Below are 16010 nucleotides of genomic sequence, written 5' to 3'. Positions count from 1 at the left end.
GCAGCATAATATACAACACCAGCCCAGACAATATATTACTTTATTCTATTAAAAATGTTCATAAAAGTCACTTTCACTTTTTTACTTGAGGTACAAATTTGTTGGAGGAAAGATCAAGGTCCCATAATGCAACTTACAACTGTAAATAAATGAAAAACACTTGTGAATCACAGAAAAATGGAAATTAATTGACCGATATTTTTTACTGTGCAGATAAATGTAGACTTGGTGGGCGCAATACACATTTCAAAGTAAAAAAAGAAAGAAAGAAAATAACTTTTTACTGACCTCAAACTATATACATTTCAAAAATAATAACAGTTTTTTTATAAAGGTCTCATTCAATTAATTTAAAGTTTTTTAGATGTCAGTATTAGTATTGTTCATTTTTAAGATATCTATAAGCTAGTGTGCCCCAAAACAGTGAAAAAATTTGGGTTCTTTTTTTAACGATCTAGCCGGAAAGTTTGAAGCGAAGGGCGCAAAAGCATTAAGGGTGTGTTCGAATCCACTTTTGCTATTTTAAGGACTGAAAAATACGCTCTGCGTCGTGGCGCATGGTCTAACACGGTTGTGCTTATTCTCTTAATGCGTTACTGTATGGGTGTGTTTTGAGAATAAACCAATCAGAGTCTCATCTGCCATTCGCTTTAAGAGTCAGTTGCGTTGCGCCACGGCGCATTTGCTATTTACATGGCGGACTTCGTAAGTGGAAAAACTGAATGCTTCACTAGCGAGAAAACAGTTAAACAGGCCATCTGCAGCGTGAGAATAAAGAATGAGCCTCCTCATTCTTTACTTTCACTTTCACTCTCTTTCATGGATAAGGAAACGTGTTGTACGCACAGACATCCATTAGCCTGAATATTAATTTCATTTGTTAACTGCAACGATTTGTTTCAAAACTATTTCTAAATTAAGTTTTAATTTTCAGCAAACGAATAAAAAAACAACAATAACAAAGTATGGTTGATAAATACCACTACTAATAATAACATTATACCAAAGCCAATTGTCATTAATAAACTAAAAAAAGACCCCTGAGGTGAAGGCATAGAGGTAGTGGTTTTTATATTTATCTAGAAAGTAATATTTAAAATATTATATATAAAAATATTTTATTCCTTTAATTATTTTTTATTTGTATAATATTTGCCTATTGCTGTACATCCTGCATGTTTTAAGCAATGTGTAAGTGAGGCACACAACTAACGCACTCTGCGCTGGACTTTAATCCTGCATTCAGCTGGTCTATTGAGCAGTCTATTTTAGTTCCTCAAAATAGCCTTTACACACCTCTTTTCTAGACCCATTTGTCCAAGTGGCACAAATGGATTTGCTATTTAAACAACGTGGTGTAAAATGGAAAAATTAGTGTTGCACTGGTCTGAAAATAGCAACACGTCTTACGCTTTATTGCGCCGGGTGTATGATAGGGCCCTTAATGTTTAGAAGATATAAACCTAAAATAAACTTGTAAAGCTTGCAGTTTATCACTTCCGCCTAAATGGATCAACACTTTTATTCACGTTACCTCATACTACAGTTTCTCATCACATTATAACCAATCAAATGCTCTCTACTATCTGACATGGCCCGTCCCCTTCAAGACACTTTTATTTTGCTTTTCATTTGATGAGTGCTCATTTGAGCTTAATCTCTCTCTTTGCTCAGTGTTTAGTAGAAGCACCCTTTTGATCTAATACAGCCATGAGTCTTTTTGGAAAAGATGCAACAAGTTTTTCACACCTGGATTTGGGTAACCGATAACTCTTAAGATTTGTTAAGAGTCTGATAGCCGATTTACTATAGCCGATAATTGTAAATATTTCAAAATGCTCTATTTTTATACAGTGAACAACTGATTTTTGATCATTTAAAAACTGATCTTAGAATAGAAAAGCAATAATTTCAAAATTGCAAGGTGATTATATAGACCTATATTCATGATTTTATTGCATGCCAAAAATAAATTATTTCCTTTTCTTCGCAAAGCAAATTAACATGCAACTTGACTGTTGTATAAAAATAATTTGTTAAATAACAAAATGGCACTTAATTAACAAACACGTTTAATAAATATGTCTTAAGTAAAATGAAAATGAAAGAACTAAGAACTGAAACCAGCTCAAATGTTCTTGAATAAAAATGATAAAGTAATGTACATATTCGTCCTATTTGGCATTTTAGATTTTTTTTTGAACACGTGGGTGCTGTTTGTCAATCAGACAATGCTTCTATGTTCAATCTTGCTGTCAATTGCGGGAAAAATTATTGATGAAAGGTTTATTATAAACCGCAGTGAGTTTGACAGTTTAACTGCAGGTGCTGTGTGACAACGCAGAGTCAGATTTGTCCTCGAAAGTCAGATTTTGCTAGAACACCGGAGCATTGAGCACAGATGACTTTATGAGAAACACAGTGCATGATATAAATGCAGAATGTGGCAGATGGTTGAGAACCCCTATGCTGGATTCAGTGTCAGGAGGAATAAACAATGTGAGGAAAGCTCCATTATAGTGCACTGGACAAGTCTGAACAAGTTCCGCCCATGTAAGTTTGAAGCAGGCAGTTCTGTACAATTACGTAATTTATCGGCTTAGAGATATCGGCCTAATTTTGACGGAATTATAGGTTTTTTGATAGGAATTATATTATTTAGATACGTGTTTGTCAGTATGCCCAACTCTGGCTCTTTGTGTTTTCAGTGTTGTTTACATTAAACAAGGCTGTTTTTTTAAAATGCTATTTTGACAAAGTGTGAGTGGTGGACACAGGAAACTTGCTGCCAAAAGTTTATACTGAGTAGTTGTGAGTGGTTAAGTTGATGTTCTCAGTGGTTTTCTGTGTTTCCCTTTGGTTAGGTGCAAAAGACACTGGAGACGATACACAATATTAAGTTTCAGGAGAAAGAGACAAGACAAGATTTTTACGCAGTATTGTAAAGAAATCATCAGTGACGAAATATAATACTGGAAAATAAAATCCTCCGCAGGAATATTTTGAAATGCTTTAGCTTGTTGTGTTGTAAAGGATATCCAGTCAGTTCTACTTCCTAAGTATGAATTAAATGCAGTAAAAGACAGGACAAGCTACAAACTTCACTGTCTGGCTTCCCTGCTGTATGATTTCACACAAATCTCTTTAGGCTTTAGAACAGCGCATCAATAAATTATTCGATTCTGTAACTTCTAATTAAAGCGGATTAAGCACCAACAATAAGTACATTATCAAAGTACACTATTAATGCTCAAAATGCAAATTGTTCAACATTTCCTTGGTTACAACTGTACAAGCCTTAGATGGTGAATATCATGCAGAGGTTTTTGTGTTGGAAAACATTGTACGTAACATAATTTGTTCAAATCAGTGAGCTTCTATCAGTATGAAGCATTTTGAAATTGCTTTCGAATGCATGGTTGTGTTTTACTTTCGCTTTCAAATTTTGTAAACGCACATACTCTTCGCATAGGGAACAGCACTAGTAAGCATGCATTCGACAAGAAGATTTTTGTCAGACCTTTGGGCTCCATTACCGACTAAATCCTTCATCGTGGTCTTGTCAATCTCTCTACACTCAAAAAGTAATCGCTGAACTTTGCTGTTTCACCCTCACACTCAATTATGCTGATAATGCAAGACAGCTTTTCATCCAATGAGAAATATTGGTGTATCTGTTCATGCTTTGTTTTAAAAAATCACATATTTTACCTTTATTCTATGTTGCCATTTGTATTCTCCTGAAAATGGACGAAACATGCAGTGGGGTATGATTGGTCAGCTGGCCTATATGTGTTCTGAATTGCTTTCCGCCTTGTACATGTTAAAGGAAATGTCATGTCTGGAAGTGGGCTTTATGTAAATTCTAGAGTTTGTGATGTCATTGTAACATCGACCAGCCCTTTGTTGTATGCCCTAAAAAGTTAATATTATAGTATGAGAAAATATTTCCATTAACGTTAAAACTTGAATGTCATAACTTTGCATATTTGCTGCTTTGAATCAGCAACATTACACAATAACCAAAGCTTTAAAAAGTCAAATAAAAAACAAGTACCCCTTGATTTACTCTACCTGACAAATGTCTTGTCGTAAATCCCAGTTGTAAGAGCAACAAATAATAACTTCCAGTTGATCATTTGGAAAAGTTGCTGAAGGTAGATTTTTTCAGATGTTGAACTGCATCCCAATCATCACAAATACAGTAGAAAACCTAGAGGAACCCACATGGAGCCCAAGTTTTGTAAAGGAAAAATCATGGTTTAGGGTTACATTCTGTATGGGGCATGCGAGAGATCTGCAGAGTGGATGGCAACATCAACAGCCTGAGGTATCAAGACATTTGTGTTGCCCATTACATTACAAACTACAGGAGAAGACAAATTCTTTAGCAGGATAGAACACTCATACTTCAGCCTCCACATCAAAGTTCCTGAAAGCAAAGAAGGTGAAGGTGCTCCTGGACAGCCCAGTCACCAGACATGAACATTATTGAGCATGTCTGGGCTAAGATGAAGGAAGAGGCATTGAAGATGAATCCAAAGAATCTTCATGCACTCTGGGAGTCCTGCAAGAAAGCTTTCTTTGTCATTCCAGATGACATTCCTCCAAGCTCATCGAAGTCCTAAACAATATTCATTCGTTTTCCACTGCACCATGACTTTATATTCTATACTGGACATTATTTTTGTTAAGTGACAAGACTTTTGTCTAAGCAAAGTCAGATCTTACTGTCATAATTAAATAATTAAAAATCAAGGCATGATCATATTTTATTTTGTAAAATAAGCCTAATCTAGAGGCCTTTGCCTTTTATAAAGCCACTTCTGATACCAAATGATCAACTAGAAGTCAAGTTATTATTTATTGTTCCTAAAACTTGGATGGATGACAAGACTTTTGTCAGGTAGTGTATATTTCATGTCATGAGATCTCATCACAACAGTAGTCGCTGAGTTTTTTTTACATATAACAAATACATTAAAAATACCCTAGCATTACTAAAAGTTGCATTTTAAAGAGAGTATCCAGCTGATTTCCCTTAGCAGATGCCTTTTCTTTTCAGTCTCTTTCCTCTGATTAAAATGGTTAGTCTCAATCACATTGGCTTCTTGACATCACATAATGATGTCATCAATCAGAGACCTCCTTAAGCGTGGGAGAGCGGCGAGCACCACACTCCCACTGGTTCTCTGTAGAGCCCTTGGGGATGGAGCAGCATGGACTCCTGCAAACTTACCTGAGGTTTCATCAACCTTGCGAACAGGTCTGCGAAGTCAGGGGATCCAAGTTACACTTTCAGATAGTTTAAGAGTGTGTGTGTCTGAGGAAAAGGTTTAGTGTCACCTGTCGGTAAGCAGACAGTGTGGAGATGTTTGGGTTGGGATCACTTTACCTTGTACCTGAAGTACATCTATGTAGAAAATCCAGAAAAGCTCTAGAGTCTTCTGGGAGCGCCAGTGCAAAGCTTTCTCACAGTCTGCCCTCTGGTATTGATAGTTGTAGTCATCCAGCTTGGGGCGAACGTGAGCTTCCCATGACCTGTACTACTTTTCGAAAGTTTACAATAATTTCACTAGAGGCTGTACTTCTATGATTAGTAATAAATAAATAAATAAATATATATATATATATATATATATATATATATATATATATATATATATATATATATATATATATGTATATATGTATATATATATATGTATATATGTATATATATATATATATATATGTATATATGTATATATATATATATATATATATATATATATATATATATATATATATATATATATATATATATATATATATATATATATATATGTGTATATATATATGTGTATATATATATATATATATATATATATATATATATATGTGTATATATATATATATATATATATATATATATATATGTATATATATATATATATATATATATATATATATATATATATATATATATATATATATATATATATATAATATAATAGTAAATATAACAGTAATAAATATAAAAATTTTCTATTTACATTTATGTTGTTATCATATGTTATTCTTCTAATCGCAAAATGAAACTTTCAGTGTTACAGGATACTTCAGGTAACTTTCTAAAGTGCTCATTTAGTGCTGCTTTTATTAATTAATTCATTGTTTTGTATAATTGTATATATGTAAATATGAATACTAGGGAAGCTCCGATCGATCGGCCAGAGATCGGTATCGACTGTTAATCACATTTTATCAATTCAATCACATGAATCGATCGTAAGTGTTAGTTTACGAGTTTACAAGCAGAGGAAGATGCATTTAAACTTTTTAAGCATCAATAATGCACTCCAAACGTTTTCTTCTTTGAGGCATTTTGAATTATTTTTCTATCATTTGCAGTGTTTCCAAATTGCATTGTCAGTAATTTTTTTTACGCCGAAGTAAAGTTGATAAATTAATGTTTTTCGATCAAATTGAAACTAAAGAGCATCTTTTCTATGATTGTAAATTTGCTTGTGCATTTTGGGATGATTTGCTTTATTGGTTATTTTCTAAGTTTGAAGATTTACATGCTTTAACAAAAGAAAATGTATATTTGGTTTATTTTTGAAAGATGAAAGGCATGATTTAGCAATTAACACAATTGTTATTCTTAGGAAGATCTTTTTACATAAGAATAGATTGTGTTAAAGTTTGGATCGGGTATGCGGCTGGCCGGAAGTGAGATATGCATCAATATAGCAGCATTTTCTATGACACTGTATGACAATAATTAATAATTTTACAGTATTGTGACTTGGGTTTAGGGTTGGTGTAGGGGTAGAGGCTAATAAAATACAATAAATGGGAAATTTTATGAATACTATAAATAATTCTAGTTGATTTCCGGCCACAACCATATCCAATCTAGCAACAACCATAGGTAAAAAATTTCTCCCAAATTATATGTATTTCACAAGGAACTATGTCTTTACTTTCTATTACTTAAGCAAATGAAGAAAAAAAGAATGCTGTAATTCTGTGTGATTTAATAGAACAGCTTTTTTTAATCTCTTTACTACATTTTTTTACACAAGTTTATGATGCTTGTCTGTTGTCTGATTAAGGTTGGTATTTTGTAGCAGACAATTTAAAGTTGTATTGTTTACTTTGTTCAATAAAGAAAAAAAAAAAAAAAAAAAAAAAAAAAAAAAAAAAAAAAAAAAAAAATATATATATATATATATATATATATATATATATATATATATATATATATATATATATATTAGTATTTTAAAAAAATGCTTTTTAGAAATTCTATATAATTAGATTTTTTTTGTTAAAATTGTGGTTACTATTAATCCAAAGTAAAAATTAGAAAACACTTTTTTTTTTTACATTAGTAGACATGATCAATAGTAATATATATATATAACAATACAGCAAATTTTAAACACAATAACTTCTATTTATTACTTTTGAACTTTCAGAATGTCAACGATTCCTCAAATGTATTGTCCTTTCCAGGAAAATATAAAGCAGCAAACAAACAATAAAATTAAATAAAATTAAAAATAAATGTTGATGATAAGAACTGTTGTTAAAAACTGCACTCCTTTTCTGTAAACCATTATGTCATGATTTTGAACGTGACACTGAAAACTGAAGTAATGGCTGCTAAAAAGGTTTTCAATTAAAAAAGTTTCACAATATTGGTGTTAATACTGTATTTTTATTAAACAATTAAAATGTATTCTTTTGATGTATTCTTCAGTACATTGAAGGACACACTTCCTCTGCAATGGCATTCTTTTTCCAGCTGGTGTCCCCATGGCTCTATTACAGAACTGGCCCAGCTCTGGCAAAAAACAAGAGCTAATGGCATTACAGCACTCTGGCTCTCTCTCTGAACCAATGCAGACTTCATCAGTCAGTCCCTTCAACTCTACTGCACATTCCTATGTGCGTTTGTGAACATCAAAGTGCATATATAGAACAGCCTTCTGTAGGCATCACATGCCGTCGCGTCGCCAGCTACCTCCTGCGAGAAACTTTCCGTGCAGCGTTCGTCTTTGTCAGACAGTTTCAGCGTCTGTGTATAAGCACACACCAAAGTACTTAAACCATTTTCCAAACTCTTAATGGATGCGCTTGCATTTGCGCATGTACTCTTTAAGCCCCCTTCATCGCTCCGACCCTGAAAATTGTAATTATAATGAATAATTAACGCCAGCTTAGAGAGCGCCTCATTATTGCCACTTAGCTTCCTATAAACATGCACACCTCTTCACTTTCATCCCCCTTTCCTCTCTTCCTGGCTGTCCACATTTCAGACCGAGGAAGTCTCATTAAGATGCCGGCGAGCTTTTTTGCCGCCGAAACGCGACTGCGGCAGGAGGAATGCAAAAAAGGAGGAGTGAAATCCCGGAGAGAGGAGATGGCTGCCCCCTACAATAATTAGGGTTAGCGGCGGCCATCGTTGTTAACATGCTGCCTTAATTTGAGGAGATGGCGCTCTCTTTGACCCCACTTTCTCACTCGCAATCTCCGCTTTCGTGAGCCTCTCTTCCGTGATCCTTGGTTCTCTCTCTCTCTCCTTCTATCAAGCGGCCCCCAAGCTCTCATATCCCTCTCTTTTCTCATTCTCTCAGCTTTCTCTCCATCATCTGCTCTCTTGCTGTCTATCTTTGGCATCACCTCCTCCATTATCGCCAGCTGAGGAGGGGGTCCCTCACTAAATCTTCTCGGCTATTTCTGGATGGACGAGTTCTAGAAATAGTGCGAGGTCATCATAATAATTAACAGCCAACTGAAATGGACAAATGAAGCTTTCTTTTTCTTTTTTCTTCTTCTTCCTCCGTCTCACTCTCTTTCCTTTATAGCTCATTCTTGCTCCTGAACTTAAGGCTTCATGACTGAAATGAAACCTCATAATTGAGTGTTTTGGGATGACCCACATATGTACTGTACAGTTTGACTCCGTTAGATGTAATGACATACTTTATAATAAATAAGACTAACACTTTACACTATTACACTTTACACTATTTGTATTAGTTCATAGTTAACTAACATGAACAAATAATGAACTATACATTTATAGCAGCATTTGAAAATCTTTGTTAATGTTAGTGGTGATGAAGTGCACAGTGCATTAATTTATACTAAGTGAGAATTTGGATTTTAATAATGCATTAGGACATGGTGAATGATCATACAAGTATTGTTCATTATTACATCATGTTGGTAACATTAACTAATGAAATCTTATAAAGTGTGACCTAAATATGCATAATACTGCATTAATACTATATTTATGATTAAATTTATACAGTACCATTCTTGAGTTTGTTTTTCGTTCATAAATTAATAATTTTATTTAGGAAAACTGCATTGATTTGTTTAAAAAGTGAAGGTTTTTGGAAAAAGTTGTTCTTTTGATATTTCTTTTCATACATGAATGGGTGTAAATATATTATAGTTTAAACAAAACACTAATTAGTTTTATTATTAAGCACAACATTTTCAAGTTGTGAAATCTCTGCCATAAAAATGTATGCATGCGCAGGCTGATAGGTAGTGCGAGACAAAATTTGCGGACATTTTTTGCTATTTCTGTGCAGAATTTAATTTAAAAAATCTGTGGATTTATGTGGAATGATTTTTGCTGTATCGTGACTAAAAACTTAATATAACAGATTAAAAAAACGACACTTTTTAAACTTTTATTTAATGTTCACAATGCAAATCTAATTAGATCCACTTATTTGGTAAAGCAAGTCTCTTATATAATACATCTACTAAAAGACAACATATTACTTTTATATTACAAACTATTGTAAATAAATCACATGAACATTTTCACATTAGTCAATAATATTACTGCAAATAATTTTAAAAAGACTGAATAAATATACATTTACACACATTTACACAAGTAAATAAACAGACTCAATCATGGGCTAAAAATCTGCCGAAATCTGTGGATTTCTGCATGCACATTCCCAGTGGGCGTACTGATAGGTCACCTAATCTGCTCCGTCATTAACTTTATGGCGCTGGAGATTGGTTCCTGCCAACTCAGCAGCGAATGAGCTTGATCCTCATCAGTTTAAATTAGGGGTGTTCATGTGTTTTTATGTGTTTTGCATATGATGTTAACACTGTTAGATGAAATTCAGGTGTGTTTAATTGGGGTTGGAACAAAAATATGCAGGACACCGGCCTACAAGGACAGAGTTTAGGCACCCCTGGTTTAAATTCTCCAGGTCAGGGTTACATATTATGTTTGCAGCAGCAACATGTTATATTCTCAGACGGCATCTCTGTGTATATACTGGCAGGAGCAGGTCTTGGTACCTGCTCTGCCATAATAATCAAAGCAGCAGCATAGCAGATTTATTCACTTTTTTCTTCGCGTACGAGCGGGCACAGCCATTTAAATCTTTATGGCTGGAGACTTCCGGTTTCATTCACTTCCATTCATTTTTAGACGTTAAAAACAGCTCGTTCTGCTGCTTAATGTTGCAAACTGATATTTTCTTATATTATTCTACTTTGTCTGTTTAATAATGCTAACACTTGTTTGTAGAGCAAGTAGTTTGATTGTTTTCTGCAGTTTATTATTCCTAGTCATTTTTCCCATAGGCAACTAAATCGGAAGTTCTAAATCAATTATGAAAACATGTGCACTTCTGCACTGAAGAATAAGGTCAATACCGCCAAGACCAAATACATCCACATTGCCATATAAATATCCATTACCAAGAGTGTCCCTGAGAAAGTAAGTAATGTTCCTTGAGGATCATATCAGCATATTAGAATGAAGTATTAGTTTCAGAAATACCACGGCCAATTATATTTAAAATATATACAGTTGAAGTCAGAATTATTAGCCCCCCTGTTTATTTTTTCCCCCAATTTCTGTTTAGCAGAGAAAATACTTTTTTTCAACGCATTTCTAAACATAATAGTTTCTAATAACTGATTTATTTTATCTTTGCCATGATGACAGTACATAATATTTTACTAGATATTTTTCAAGACACTTCTATACAGCTTAAAGTGACATTTTAAAGGCTTAACTAGGTTAATTAGGTTAACTAGGTTAGGCTAATAAGGCAAGTTATTGTATAATGATGGTTTGTTCTGTTGACTATCAAAAAAAAAAAAAAAAAAAATAGCTTAAAGGGGCTAATAATATTGCCCCTAAAATGCTTATTAAAAAATTAAAAACTACTTTTATTCTAGCTGAAATAAAACAAATAAGACTTTCTCCAGAAGAAATAATATTATCAGACATACTGTGAAAAATTTCTTACTCTGTTCAACATAATCTGGGAAACATATAAAAAAGTGAGTTACTTTTAATTGTTTTTACAAATTCAGGTGGAATGAACAAAACAGTTAAGTTTTCCCTTCAAAAAAACAAATAAGTCTGTTGTTTCAACTCATTTTAAATAAGTACTTTGAACTAGCAGCAAAAGTCCTTTTTTTGAGTCACGTGAAACATGAAAAATGTGGTTTTGGATAATTTTCATCTTTTTTATTCCACATGAAAATGTTTTTTTTTTTATGTGTATCACATATGATTTTAACACATTAAGCTTATATAATGTTTGTGTATTTTTTTATGTAAGTCAATAGCTGCATCCCAAATGGCACGCTATACACTATACACTATGCACTAATGCGCTATGCACTTACACACTCAACAGCATAGTATATGTATGTAGTGTCATCCCAAATGGAACACTAATGTTTTTTTTTTTTTTTTTACCAAGTGGAAATTCAAATCGTTTCCCAGATGATGTTTGACTGTTGCCAAATTAGTGAAATAAATGACCAAACTACCAAATAATACCTGCTATGAGTACAACCACATTCATCATCAGGAGGTGCTAATATCACTCTCCTAGGAGAATACTGCTTTCACAGTCCAAAATAAATAAAGTAATCCAGCATGAGTGTCCGATAGCTCCGCCCCTTCCATAGGTAAGCAAATCTGCGGCTATTGCGTGCGTGAAGTGTCCATCATTTCACACTTCATTTTGGTGGTTGAATAAGTGCATCATCCGCGTAATTAAAGTGCACTTATTATTTTTAGAGTTTTCAGTGTGAACACTACTTACACTATTTATACTACAAAATGACGTAGAATAGTGCATAAGTATACGATTTGGGACACACCTAATATTATTGTTGCAGTGTTTTTGATTCAGTAAATCTGGCTGAGAACTTATTTCAGAAACATTAAAAAAGTAACCAACTCCAAACTTTTAACCGTCTGAACCTTATTATTTGTATTTTTTTTAATGAGTATACTCACCACAGTGCATTCTTGCCTTCTTCACAAAAAGCATGCAATTCTACCTTAGTATTCGGCCAAACCAAGGTTTATTTATTTTTTTTAATGAAGACGTCTGGCTTTAAGAACAGACTTGTCACCCGTGTTGCCTAAAATGTTACCAGCGTAGGTGGCTGGCTGGGTTTTTGGAACAGAGCTCCTGTCTCCCTCTCCTCGTCTCTCTTCATTTTCAGTTCTCCACAGTGTTTGCCCTTTTCTATCCATCACAGTCTGCTGTTTCAGAGCGGCTGGAGTGCTGTGTATGAGTTCTGTAGACTAAAGGAGGTCTCACAGAGCTCTACTGCTGCTTTGGAGGCTTATGTTGGTTTGAAGCACACAGAGAGACCAAACACTCCTTTCTCTAAACAACTAGCTCTGTTTCCCTCATCTTTCCCCACAAAACATCAGACTATAAATACTGGAGTGCCGAGCCTGTTAGCTGGGGACTGGTATTAGGAATCAGGCCTGCTTGAGTGTGTGTGAGTGTGTGCTTGACTCAATCTCTCTCTTTTTTATAGAAAGCAGATGTATTATGGCTGGATCAAGGTTTCTGTTAAAAATGATGTATGATGTATGAGAGGTTGCAGTATGTTTGTACACTGCCAGTCAAAAAGTTTTGTTGCATTTATTTAATAGTAATACAGCGCATCTTATTTGTCATACAATTTTTTAGTACTGTTTTGATATGCATTCACATTTTGTCTCGGTTTTTTTAATGATCATGACCAGTGTTGGAGAAAGTTACTTTTGAAAGTAGTACAATACAATATTGAGTTACTGCCCCAAAAAGTAACTAATTGATTTACTTTTTATGGAAAGTAATGCGCTATGTTACTTTTGAGTTACTTTTGTGTTACTTTACCTTACCTGACTGAGGTTTGATCTCTTTCAGAGCTTGCAGGTGTTTTTATTTTCACTTTTTATAGAGGAACTCTGCATTTAACAGCCACCTTTATACACCTTAATTTTCCTTTAAAAATGTATGATACAATTTTATTTTGACAATTTTCTGAGCCCAGAGCTCTACATGCTGTAAAGACAGATTAATGACAGCATGTAAAGTATGTGTTTTGCTATTTTTAATGTATTGTGTTATTAGTTAAGTAAATTCACTGTCCATTGATATAAAGATTGAAATAAAGCCTAAAGTACCGTTCACACTGGGACGCTTTTTGCTTGCGTTTTCCGTCGACGTTTAACGTCTTGTGACTTAATAAAGGGCGCCAATGTGATCGTGCACACCAACAAGCATTACGCGAGGTGTAAAATCGTCCTTTTTAAAAAAATGCCTTATGCTCGTTTTTTGTTTTGACGCGCCACATAAAAATCTGCTGTTCACATGCACGTAGCTGCTGAAGTTACAGTAAACAGCAATTGGAGGCGCTCAAGCACAATAATGTCAATGCATGTGTACATATGCAGGCGATATGAACGTGGAGCTGCTTATTGCACTGGTGAACAATAAGCATTTCTTCATCGCTAGAGCTGGAGCTGCCACTTGAACCATCCATGCTTGTTCAAATCACCTTTAACAACAAGCATGTCAGCTTTCTATTCTTTTCTTCTTTGTTACAAGCGGGTGTCAGAAGCTTAAAGTTGTGTAGCGCCATCTAACATTAAGGAGTGATTTTGCATACTCTTCTGCTCGACACCAGTGAAAATCACTTGGGTTTGAATCCGGAAAACTTCTCAAAACGCAGATGAAAAATGCAAACGAAAAGCATCCCGGATATGTACGAGCCTTAAGAGTACTAATAATTTATAAGGCAAAAACAGATTTCAAACCTTTAAAATGTTTAATAACAAAATGAAGACTAAGGCAATAAAAAAATCCCCAAATCAAAATAAATCTTTGAGCTTTATACATTGAATAAATTGCTTCACGTGGCCTTAGCATATGAGCAAATCGTTTCTCTAGAAAAAAAAAACCTTTTTATATTAAATACCACAGTCGCTTCTACAGTAGACAGTGGCTGTATCTCCTCAACGATAAAAGCAATAACCATTTTTATTTAGTTTAGATTTAAAATTAATTGTTTTACCGGGAGAACGTGAACTGATGTCAATCACTTGGTGTTTAGCTGGAGGTGGGGTGAGAGTGTAATGCTTGTTTTACTTTCAGTGTTGTTTTTCTTGCAGCTATCAAGGGTTGTACCTACACATAATCTACACTTAACAACAATCCATTTCTTTTCTCCGATGAGTTCAAAATAGCAAGAATCCATTGCAGAAATGTAAGTCTCCGGCCTACCATTGTTTCTGTTTCTGACTGTCTGCAGTTATGAAGGGCAATTCGCAAATTAATCGTTTGTTTTAATTGGATCTTCTAAGTGAATTGGTCGAACCAGTTCATTAAATTGAATCGACAGTTTGTCTTCAGTATTAACATACCGAGACCCCCTCTGACTCGAAATCAACCAATATCCAGAGTTATTCAGTTAGTAGAACAGTACACTGACTCATCTGCTGTGAAAAAAACAGACCTGATGATAATGATGAGTGTGAGACAACTGTCTGTTCCCTCTCTCATTGAGTGTGTGATTCAACCTGACTAAGGTCATTTTTATCCCGCAATATATTTTATAAAAGCCAATTAAGCAAGGTAAAAAGTAACTCGTGTTATTTAAAAAAAAAAGTAAGTCAAATAATATTACTTATTTTTAAAAGTAATGCGTTATATTACTCGTCACTTTGGAAAACTAATATTATTACGTAACGTGCATTACTATTAACGCGTTTCCCCAACACTGATCATGACAGACATGCGTTTGTGTTTACTGATCAAACGCATGCCTTTTTATATTTTGTTTAGTTTTTCCAAAATGTCTTCTTTTTATTGGTTTAGTTTCTTTTTTCGCTTCCGTAATGTTATGTTTTGTTTTGGTATGCATTTTGATTAAATAAAGTCAAATAAATTGAAAATAGCCCTCCTGAGAATTTTGACTTCCTTTATTTGTTTCTCAGGTGATGTTTAATAGAGAGCACGTTTTATACATGCTGAGCACTGTATATATATATATATATATATATATATATATATATATATATATATATATATATATATATATATATATATATATATATATATATATATCATTATTAATTAATTTATTTATTATTATTATTATTACTATTTATTTATTTTTTAAATAAAAATGGCATGCATAACTGTGGTAAACGTAAAGGGCGCTTATGATGAAAATCAATTTTTTAAACAGAACTGAGTGTATGTATAGTGTGTCCACTGTCATATTGGAGTGATATAAACACAACAAGTCTCTTTTTTAAAATTTCCTGATGTTAAAATAGGATCCAAATTCCAGTGATTTTGAGGCCCACCGCAAAGTGACGTAGAGGTGCGTTTTTTTCCCCGCTCACTGAATTGATTGACAGGCACCAAGTCTCCATGATAACATCTATACACATGTCCACAGAACATTTTGCAAAAAAACTGGGATTAAAATTTACCTTACAACTCCGAGATTATCGTGTATCATCATGGAGGTTTGTGTGTATGGTGTCGTTTCAGAAAGGCTTGAATAGACTACACCACCAATACATCAGATAAACTTGGTATTTTTGACTAATGACCATATTTCTGCTTCATCCGTGTCTGTCTCTATCACTGACTGCTGTTTATCTGACGTAACGCATTATGAGAAGCAGACATGCTTGTCGAAATGATGGG

The 16010-nt window shown here is 33.8% G+C and overlaps 1 protein-coding gene across 2 annotated transcripts in view; it reads left to right on the top strand.

Moving 5' to 3' along the window:
* Positions 1 to 16010, top strand: part of arap2 (ArfGAP with RhoGAP domain, ankyrin repeat and PH domain 2) — a 196489-nt gene that overhangs the window by 41087 nt on the left and 139392 nt on the right. The gene's annotated exons all lie outside the window — the stretch shown is intronic.

This window comes from Danio aesculapii, chromosome 7 (genome assembly GCF_903798145.1).
Source record: "Danio aesculapii chromosome 7, fDanAes4.1, whole genome shotgun sequence".
Classification (NCBI taxonomy): domain Eukaryota; kingdom Metazoa; phylum Chordata; class Actinopteri; order Cypriniformes; family Danionidae; genus Danio; species Danio aesculapii.
This window is presented reverse-complemented; position numbering and strand designations above follow the sequence as displayed.